Source organism: Drosophila eugracilis, unplaced genomic scaffold (genome assembly GCF_018153835.1).
Source record: "Drosophila eugracilis isolate 14026-0451.02 unplaced genomic scaffold, ASM1815383v1 contig_1963, whole genome shotgun sequence".
In the NCBI taxonomy this organism is placed as follows: domain Eukaryota; kingdom Metazoa; phylum Arthropoda; class Insecta; order Diptera; family Drosophilidae; genus Drosophila; species Drosophila eugracilis.
In genome coordinates this window covers 149204-159987 of record NW_024572825.1, presented here as the reverse complement: position 1 = coordinate 159987, position 10784 = coordinate 149204, and the positions used below count along the sequence as shown (strand labels likewise).

At 32.2% G+C, this 10784-nt stretch overlaps 1 long non-coding RNA gene across 1 annotated transcript; it reads right to left on the bottom strand.

Moving 5' to 3' along the window:
- Nucleotides 1-8813: 8813 nt before the first annotated feature.
- Nucleotides 8814-9068, bottom strand: LOC108112556. Its single transcript, XR_001772661.1, has 2 exons — nucleotides 8993-9068; nucleotides 8814-8936 (listed from the first exon to the last, which is right to left on the bottom strand). It is a non-coding gene; the product is annotated as an uncharacterized LOC108112556 (long non-coding RNA).
- Nucleotides 9069-10784: the final 1716 nt, after the last annotated feature.

The window sequence follows — 10784 nt, the reverse complement described above, 5'->3', positions numbered from 1 at the left end:
TGACGGTAAAAAAAATTGTGGGACCCACAGTTAAAACTCAAGAGATCCTACCAAACCACGTAAATATATTAGGAATTAATAACCGTCAAAATACGCACTATGCCTATATTACGTGCATCAAAAGATTATGCGGCTCACAGCATTCAAAATCGCACGCAGGAAAATATTTTTGTGATAACTGCCTACAGTTTTATACAACAACGAACACTACCCACAATAAGCTTGAATGTGGAAAAGTGGCTTCGTATTATCCTGAACCTAATACGTCCACTTCTTTCAATGGATATCATAAGAAGCTATCACCTCCAGTAGTTATATATGCAGACATAGAGGCGGTCCTTGAAAACTATGAGATCTGCTTAAATAATCCGGCTACTACGGCAACAACAAAGGTGCAAAAACATTCAGCGTGCGCGGTGTCCTTCTACATTGCACACAAATATGATCCATCTCTGAATGAGTTATGGACATATGAAGGTATTTTAATAAAATTAAGTTAATAAATTTTGTAATAATTTAAATTTTATAAAATTACAGGTGAAGATTGCATTAAGCAAACTCTCAAAGAAAGGACTTTGAGCCACTTTGGCCACAGCAAAAAATCCAAGTACAGATCCAATCGATGACTTTGACCAAGAAGGAAGTTGCTGTGCCTGTGAAAAGGTAATCAACGATGGCGACCTAGACAAACACTTCGACCAATTTTCTGGGAAATAGGTAGGTCCTATTCATAAGAACTGTAACCCTAAATATAAATTAAGCGATCCATTCTTTCCTGTAGTTTTTCATAATTTATCTAAGTATGATATACATTTATTTATTACTGAATTGGAAGGAGATTTAAACCCCATTCCTTGTAATAAAGAATTGTACATAGCTCTTACACAAACTATAAAACTAAATGCATTAAATAGATATAAAATTAGGTATATAGATTCAGTACGGTTTCTAAATTCTAGCTTGGAAAAATTATCAAGCTATATGGAAGATAGGGATTTTAAAATTCTCGCAACAAAATTTCAGGGAGAAAAATTCAGACAAATGCGTAGGAAGGGTGTATTTCCTTATGATTACTTGAATAGCTTTGAAAAGTTTAACGAAACCCAGCTTCCTAGCATTGATAGTTTTTATAATTCTCTTAGCGATGAAAATTGTAGTGTTGAAGATTATAGTTTTGCACAGAAAGTTTGGGACACTTTTAATTGTAATACTATAAGGGATTACTTAAAGCTTTATTTAGAAAGTGACGTTTTAATTTTAGCCGATGTCTTTGAAAACTTTCGAAATATTTGTCGTAGAATTTAGAGGTTAGACCCAATAAACTATGTAACTGCTCCTTCCATATCATGGGACGCAATGTTAAAGTTCACCAACGTACACTTAGAATTAATAAGTGATGGTGATATGTATAACTTTTTAAAAAGAGCTGTAAGAGGGGGCTTAAAACAATGCAGTCAGAGAATTTCCATAGCAAATAATAAGTACTTAAATAACTTTGATCCTAGCAAACGAAATAATTTCTTAAGTTACATTGACGCAAATAATTTATATGGATGGGCTATGAGTCAGCCCTTACCACTTTCAGGGTTTAAATTTTTAACTAGGGAAGAAATCGCATTATTTGACTATAAAAATATATTATCTGATGGTGATGTAGGATATATGTTAGAAGTTGACCTGGAATACCCTCCTAATCAACATGACTCTCATAATTATTTGCCTTTTTGTCCTGAAAATAAAGTTCCCCCAGGAGGCAAGCAGGCCAAACTGATAGCAGACTTAGCTAACAAAAGTGGGTACAAAATTCATTTAAAACAGCTTCAGCTTTGTTTATAGCATGGCTTGATTTTGCGAAAAATTCAATTTAAATACTAATCAAAGAAAATTAGCACGAAATGACTTCGAAAAAAATTTTTATAAGTTAATGAATAATGCCGTATACGGAAAAACTATGGAAAATGTTGAAAAGCGTCGTAAAGTAGTTCTAGTAAAACATTATGAGTCTAGACAAAATTCTCCAGGCTTTAGGCAACGTATAGCTAGAAATGATTTCCATAGCGTTGAGTTATTTGGAACCGATTTAGCGGCAATTGAATCGACGCCATCACAAATAATGTATGATAAGCCAATATGCATAGGAGTAGCAGTTTTAGAATTATCAAAGTGGCTTATGTATGAATTTTAGTACAACTTTCTATTAGTTAAAAGTCCATCTACGAAAATAATATATATGGATACAGACTCCTTTATTTGATCATCAGAGGATGATTTCTATGAGACTATAAAAGCAAATCCCGATCGCTTTGATACCTCAAATTATAAGTTAGAAAATAAATACCAAATAATTCAGGCCAATAATAGAGAACCAGGAAAAATGAAGGATGAACATGCTGGAGATGTTATGACTTCCTTTGCTGGTCTTAAAGCTAAGGCATATTCTTGTGTAGTTGCAAAAGATAAAAATAAAACAGAATCTGTTCAAAAAATTAAAGGAGTTAAAAAATCTGTTATTAAAAAACTAAGTCATACTGATTATATTGAATGTATAAAATATAAAAAAACATTTTATGGAGCACAGCGTGTAACTCGTAGTAGATCACATACTTTGTATACAGAAATTATGAACAAAATAAGTCTTAACTATAAGGATGATAAGAGATATATTTTACCAGATAATTGTAATACATTAGCTCATGGTCATTATAAAATTGAACGTATTATAAATAGTGATCATGATAATAATATATTGTAAAGTATGTAAATATATTTTGTATTAAACAAATTTTATTTTAAGAAAAATATGTGAATAAATAAATGTTTAACAATATATCTAAGTGCGTTTTATTATTTAAGAATTTTATTTACAGGAATCCACGAGTTGTGACTAGAACGAAATCCACTCCACTTAACGAATACTTGATTATTTTTTCTTTGAAGTATTTTTTCTAACAGAAATGCATTCTTATCTTTAACTTTTTGTAGTTCCTGTTCATAAAATGACCCATCAATAGAGTTGCCTCTGTAATCTTGAATCTCATATGTTACTGGATATGTAGACTTAACTTTTATAACTTTAAAAACCTCCGTTGTCAAATTGGGTTCATATCCCTTCATAAACGCGCCCTTATATTTACTTATTCGAACAAAATCATCTACAGAAAATTTATGTTTTGGAAAAACTTTAGGGAAATTATACACCGTTTTCAAAATGAACTCCTCATTTTTAACGCAAACATCAGCAGGGTTCATTTTAATGGTTCGGTGATATGAATGATTATACTGGTTTACAAGATATTTTATGTTATGAATCCATTTATAATTTCCTTGCATACTAAACATTTTCCACATGCGATTTTTTAATGTTCGTTTAAAACGCTCGCATATTGAAGCCTTAAGATGTGTGAAAGTGTGATAATGATTTATATTAAATGTGCTCATTAATGTTTTAAATGTTGAATTAAAGAATTCTTTTCCTTGATCTGACTGAATATTCTTTGGTTTACTTTTGCTCGCTTTAAAGACAGTTCTCATTGCTTCTGTAACATCTAGTGCGGATTTTGACTTTACAGCTTCAGCGTATGCATACTTTGAGAATGTGTCAATAACAGTCAATAAATATCTATACCCTCTATTTTCTTTCCTAAAGGGTATCATTTCAACTAAATCAATTTGCCATGTATCATTAATCCCCTTCTGAACAAATTTACGACGCAAAAAGTTTTTGCGTGCCGGTTTGTGAATTTCATCAACAACTTGTTGTTTACTCATTTTAGGTTGCTGATTTATTTTATTTTGTTTTATTTTTTATTTGATAGTGATATTTGCTTAGTTAATATGGACTGCTTATATAGAAGTACATCTCTTTTTAATTCGTTACGCATCTTTTTCGAAATTTCAAAACATAATCGTGTTAAATCTATTTGTACATCTTTACCGAAAGAACCCTCTAAGTCAGCTAACTGAATGTCATACTTTTGTAATGACACACACTTAGGAATAATATGATTATAGTAAAGATATACCACTTGCTGTCGTAATATTGAATTCCAACATAGGAAGGTTGTAAAAAATATACCAAGTCTTAGTAAGGATCTCCAGGACTCAGAGTCAAACTCAATTTTGTTACCATACTGATTAATTACAAAAACATACTGATTATCAGATTTCCTAAATCTAAAATTACATTTCATAGATGACTTGCAGGGGTTATCAATAATTGTGTCAGGCATCAAGAAGTCATACTGGTCCAGTTTCAACTGAATATATGCCTTATATGTGAGAAGTTGCATCCATTCGTCTTTATCAAATCCAACCAAATTACTTTTACTTTGCTGCATCCAGATCATAGGCATAAATTTTTTAGAAGTGGATAAACCACATTTCAACTTTAAATTATGTACAACATAGTATTCGAATCCAAAAATGACGTCATGGTCCTGTTTCTTTCGTGAAGTTTTATTTCTTTTCGGTACACACATGTCCATTTGGTTAGAGCACTTTATTTTAACTAAAACTTTATTCTAATCTGTCCGGTATATAAAGGAAAAGGCCTTCGCATGTACACCCTCAGTCCAGTTCAAAATTTCAAACCATCATGAACACTGTAGATCGTAATTCAAGCGTTATTGTTGATTTTCAATATTTATTTGAACACAACAAACAAGTTTTTGTCAAGGAGCTTGCATTCATGCCAGCAGGAACGGTTATACCAAATTTCTTTCATTTCAAACCGCCATTCCACATAAAAGAATTGGATAAGGAAACTCTTAAGCAGCAACATTTAAATCAACAAAATATAAATTGTTTGGAATGGTCCGCTGGAGATATACCATATACAACCCTAGAAGATATTCTCTGCCAACTCAATAAGTATAGTTCAATTATTGTTCGTGGTGAAAATAAAAAAAATTTTTATCAAAGTATTTGTCAGCGACCATAATCGATATAGATATCGGAAGAAGCTTAACCCAACTACCCAATTTTTTCACCAATTGTAAAATACAAAAGACAAAATTTCCTCTACGGTGTTCCCTAAATAATTTGTTTAAGCTATTTGTAATATTGGAAAACTCAAATTATGAAGTATATTGTAATACTATAACGTATGTTTAAGCTTCAGTAATAAATAAATAGTTGAACCTACAAGTTGTCTTATACAATGGAGTCATTCAAGGGTTTGTTTGATGATGATCCGCGCAAAGGGGGATACACACAACTGATTTATTGTAATTATTGTGGATCTGATACTCACTTCTAGAAGAACTGCTCTAAAAAACGCGATCAGGAAAAACATAAATAAACCTAATGTAGTTTAAGGATACGATAAAAAATCTATTTTTCTTTTAATATTGGATGTCTTGATGATGGGGGCTTTTAATAAAAATGTATGTGAGCTCTTTACAAAAGGATCACATCATAGGAATTTATCCGTAATAGTTGTAACTCAAAATATATTCCATAAGTCATCGCATACCCGAGACATATCATTAAACACAAAATATATTGTGATGTTTAAAAACCCTCGTGATAAACTACAATTTCAATGTTTAGCAAGACAAATTTATCCTGAAAATCCAACTGAGTTATTTAGAATATATAAGGAAGTAACAGAACAACCACACGGATATTTACTTATTGATCTTACTCAAGGAATCAACGATCTTTTAAGATTTAGAACGGATATTTTTAATTCTGAATATACCGTGTGCTTTGCAGACGAAAATGGTTTACAAAAAGAATCTAAATCGCTTGAAAGCGAACAAACATTTATTGTATGTGCTCAAAAAGGCCAACAATAAACTTCGAAAGGCAATTATAAGTAATAATGATAGTGACCTCGTAAAAACATTAGTAGAGATTGTTTTAAACACATTACAAGGCAATCATAAAGTTACAAAATCACATCTTAATGCTCTTAAAAAGTATAAAAATGCATTGCGATATCTCTCATGTCCAAAGCGTACCCTAAGCTTCAAGAGAAAAGTTCTTATTTAGAAGGGTGGTTTCCTACCTATTCTTATTAGTTCATTGCTTTCCGAAATTTTTGGAAAAATTTTAAAAGATGATTAAAAATAAACATAACTTAAGCAAAGTAGTTCTAATGCATCCCAACGAATACCAAAAACTGGTAAACAATGACCGGGGTAGTGAACTAATAGATATACAATTTTTACCAATTTTGAATAACAATAAAATAAGTGATTATGACAAATGGATAAAAATAGGGCAAGAATTTTGCTACTACCAAAACAAAAACCGTAATAAATCATTTAACTTTCGATATATTGATTCAAAATCAACCCCTATATCTAGCAGAATTAATTAAACTCAAATATTAGATTGGAATGATGCAAAACCGAATACTTCAGAATCAATAATAAAATATGAAGAAAAATTACCAAAAAATGAAGACCTTGCAAATTTAACAACTGATTGTGATGAAGGAGAACTTAAGACCGAGGAACGGACAAAGTTGTTAAACGATAAGCGAAAATTAAGTGAGACTTCTTTTTTAGACGATAAAGAAGATATTAAAAGAAAAGCAGTGACAAAAGTGAAGCTTAATGATCAACAACGTAAATTAAGGGTAAAGCTAAACCACTTTTTCTTTCGGGTATAACTGCTATAAAAAGTCAGGCTGCTGCTACTGGAAAGGCTGTAATCAATGAAATCGGGAGAAAGCCCTTAAGAAATATCCTGCAAGAACAGAGCAAAATTGCTTTGAAATATTTATCAGATAGAGCAATTGATAAAATAACCCGATTCCAAAACGGGGAAGGAAAAATAAATAAAAGCGAGGCACCAGAAAAAAACGACATCATTTAACATCCAAGCAACAGCGTAAACAAACCAAACCGCATCATAAACGAAAAAGAACTATAAGAAAATTAAATATTAGCGACATTTTTTCAAAGACAAAATGAATAGCCATATCGAGTGCATGAAGAGTGAACTGGATTTGTTTGCACCACATCCCACGCAAAGTTCCATTATAAGAACTGAAGAAGTTTCATATAACCCAATTGCTTCTTTAGACGGAGCATCATCAATAGAATTTGTCTGTTTAGGAAATGGTGAAACATATCGAGACCTATCAAGTGTTTATTTACGATAGCACCGGCATTGTAGGAAACGATGTCGGTGTAATGAACAATATCTTATACTCTATATTTAGAAGTTCCTCAGTTTATTTAAATAATATATTAGTATCGCAAAGTGATAATAATTATCATTATAGATCGTATTTGCAAACGGTTTTAAACTATGGAAGTGATGCCTCAGAAAGTCACTTAGCCTTCCAAGGATATTTCCCGAATTTTGGACGAATAACGGCAGGGAAATATGTTTATCCAGATACCAATCTAAAGCTTAAAAATTTATTTCAAAATAGTAATAAGGTGGAACTTTTCGGAAAAATCCACGGTGATATATTTAATCAACCAAAACTGCTAGTAAATAATGTTGATTTAAGAATTAATTTTAATATTGAAAAGACTGCATTTTATTTAATGGAAACTGGTACTGAGTCAAATTTAAAGATACTGGAAGCTCAACTGTTCATGAATCATATAACAGTTAACCCAAGCATTTTATTGGCTCACCATCGAGTTTTACAGACCAAAAATGCTATATACCCTTTCAATAAGGTTGAAGTAAAATCTTTCACAATATACCCAGGAAATAATAATAATATCTATAGACAATGCAGTTATTGGACAGCTACCCAATTTTCTAGCCTTTTGTATGGTTAAAAACCGTTCATACTCAGGAAACCGTGGTTTAGATCCATTTCATTTTGAACATTTTAAAATTCAACGATTTAACTTATTGGTCAATGGAGTTCAAGTTCCTTCTCAAGCTCTTGAGTTTGATTACTCGAATGGTGAAAATGTTCAGAGCTCACGGGGCTATAATATGCTATTCAGATCTAGTGGGATAAAACATTATGATCGTGGTCTGCAAATTACAAAGGAAATGTTTGACACAAACAGTTTTATATTGGCTTTTGACCTAACTGCCGATCATTCAAATTCGACTGTCTGTGCTAATTTAATAACCCAAGGAACTATACGAATCGAAGGAAGATTCTCAGAACCACTTTCTGAAGCAGTAACTTGTCTGGTGTACTGCGAATACGATTCCATGATTGATATTGATAAGCATACAAAAAACACAAGCGATTTTTAAAGGAGTTTTCCCTTTGGACCAGTTACCTAAAACTATAAAAAAGTATCCTGCTCTTATTATTGCGAACACCGATCCTTCAGACAAGACTCATTGGATTGCCTTCTATTTTGATAGCCCTAAGTCAGCAGAATTTTTTCATTCTTATGGTCAATATCCTCAGAAAAAGGAATTTATAATATTTTTAAGATCAAACGCACATAAAAATTTTTTTAATAAACAACAACTCCAAGGGTATTTTTCTAACACCTGTGGTCATTACTGTATGCTGTTCGGACTTTTTAAATGTAAAAACAAATCACTTAACTGCTTCCTGAAAAAATTCAGGAAATACGACTTTACCTATAATGATAAACAAGTACTTAAAGAAGAAAGAAAATTTTCAAGAAGTAAAATAAAAAATAGTTTTGTTATATCAGATTAGTTTATTTAATATTTCGGAGCGATACAATCTCTTATTTAACTTATAACACTTAAGCATAATATTATGGGCCTTGTCTTCTAATATCGGTAGCATATGACACTGACATGTGTCTGGTCCAGATGTAGCATCTTCATCACTCCAAGGACAAAGTTTGTAGTGGAATCCAAACTTTGAATGTATTAACTCCTTTTCCGCTAAGTCCATAAGTTCCATAAGGTGTTTTCCTTAATTTACATCCGGTGATCTTATAATCAAACCCAATACATAGATCTTCAATTTTCGTATAACCAATAACAGGTTTTGATTCATTTAGGGTCTCTAAGAAATCCTATGAGGAAAAAGTAGATTAGGAAGGATTATATACATAAAGAAGTGTTTATATACCATTTTTGATTGGTTAGAGATTGGAGTCGTGGTGTTCTAGTCACTAGTCGTTGAATACTAATTTGTTACATGAATTACATGGTCCTTTATACATGAAAGAATATTCCTATTTCACTCTTTCATGTACACATTATATATATATATATATGTATATATTATATATACAGGTGTACAACATAGTTAAAGTATATAATATACAAAATTTCATTTTAAACCCTTTAAAATAGATGTATTTTTTATAAAACAAACTCAGTTCAGTTTCACATCAAAATGGGCAAGTTTCATTGTGAGTTATGCTCAGAATCAAAATCTTTTACTACGCGCATCAGTCTAAAAGTTTATACCTTAAAAGTACAGAACTTTAGCTATACAAAATCAAAGTCCTTTTGTTACTACTGTTATTTATGTACTGATGTTCGGAAATTTTGGCTGCGAGACGATTTTAATATGCACATGATATTGATGCACGAAGCTGAATTAAAAAGTATAAATAAAACGAAAGAGAAATATCTAATAAAGAACAAGAACTTTAAATATTGAATTTATATAACGTGTTTTTATTTCAAAATGTTGTAAGACAAATATACAAATATTAGGAATCTAATCTTAAGAGAACATCCATTAAAACACTATCCTGTCCGTCATCCATAAGTTGTTGATATTTTGTCAATGGTTCATTTTCAATTATCTCATTAAAAATGTGATCATCATTTGGAAACAGGCTAAGCTCAGACTCATCCAAATCAAACGTTTGAGCACACAGTCCACGCACAAGCAGACCTGAGTGCACACTTCAGGGTAGGGGTGAGTTCTCAGGTGACTCATCCAAGAGATAGTAAAGGGTCAAAAAAAGGGTTAAAATTTTAAAATCAAGTCACCCAAATGTAAAACTGATGTATTATAATCAGCCTATGTCCTATGTTCTAGCTACTCAAGAGGAAACGCTATAGTCGAGTCCCGCGACTATAAGATACCCGTTACTGTATTCCACAATTTTAAAATATTAATTTTGCTAGTGGAAATTCACAAGGCCCCACCTGTTGTCAGAGGAAGCATGTTGAGTATGCTTATAGTGACGTCACTGCCCATGTGAGGCCTTATAACCTTAATTTCATTATAAATGGCGAAATAATGTTCCGATTTGAAAAATCTTTGGCAAATCGATAGATATAAACAGAAATAAGTTATACAACGTCAAACGAAGGCATTCATAATATTATTATAGACGCCACAGTGTTCCGCGGTTTGTGGGCGTTAGAGTGGGCGTGGGCGAATGCAACTTCGTGGCAAGAGAGGCATCTCTTAAATACGTATTCTTAGCAAAATTTTGTATCTCTTATAGTTCCCGCATTTTTGGTTTTTGGGTTTTGTGGACGTTAGGGTGGGCGTGACCATCATAAAAATCGACATGCTTAATCCGAACTTTCTATCACTTATAGTTACCGAGATATCAGGTTTTCTTGAAAATGCGAAAACCGTCAGATAATAGTATCACTTAAAGATGCGCTGGCATCCAACGTATATACCCACTGAATTTCAACTTTCTAGCTCTAATAGTTCCCGAGATTTTAGCGATTTTAGTTTTTCGCGATTTGTGGGCGTTAGAGTGGGCGTGGCAGGATGCTGAAATAAACTTGCGCTCTCCCGGGACCTCCAGAATCTTCATGCTTAATCTCAACTTTGTATCTGCTATAGTTCCTGAGATCTCAGCGTTCATACGGACGGACGGACAGACGGACATGGCTCAATCGACTTCGCTTTTGCTTCTGATCAAGAATATATATACTTTATA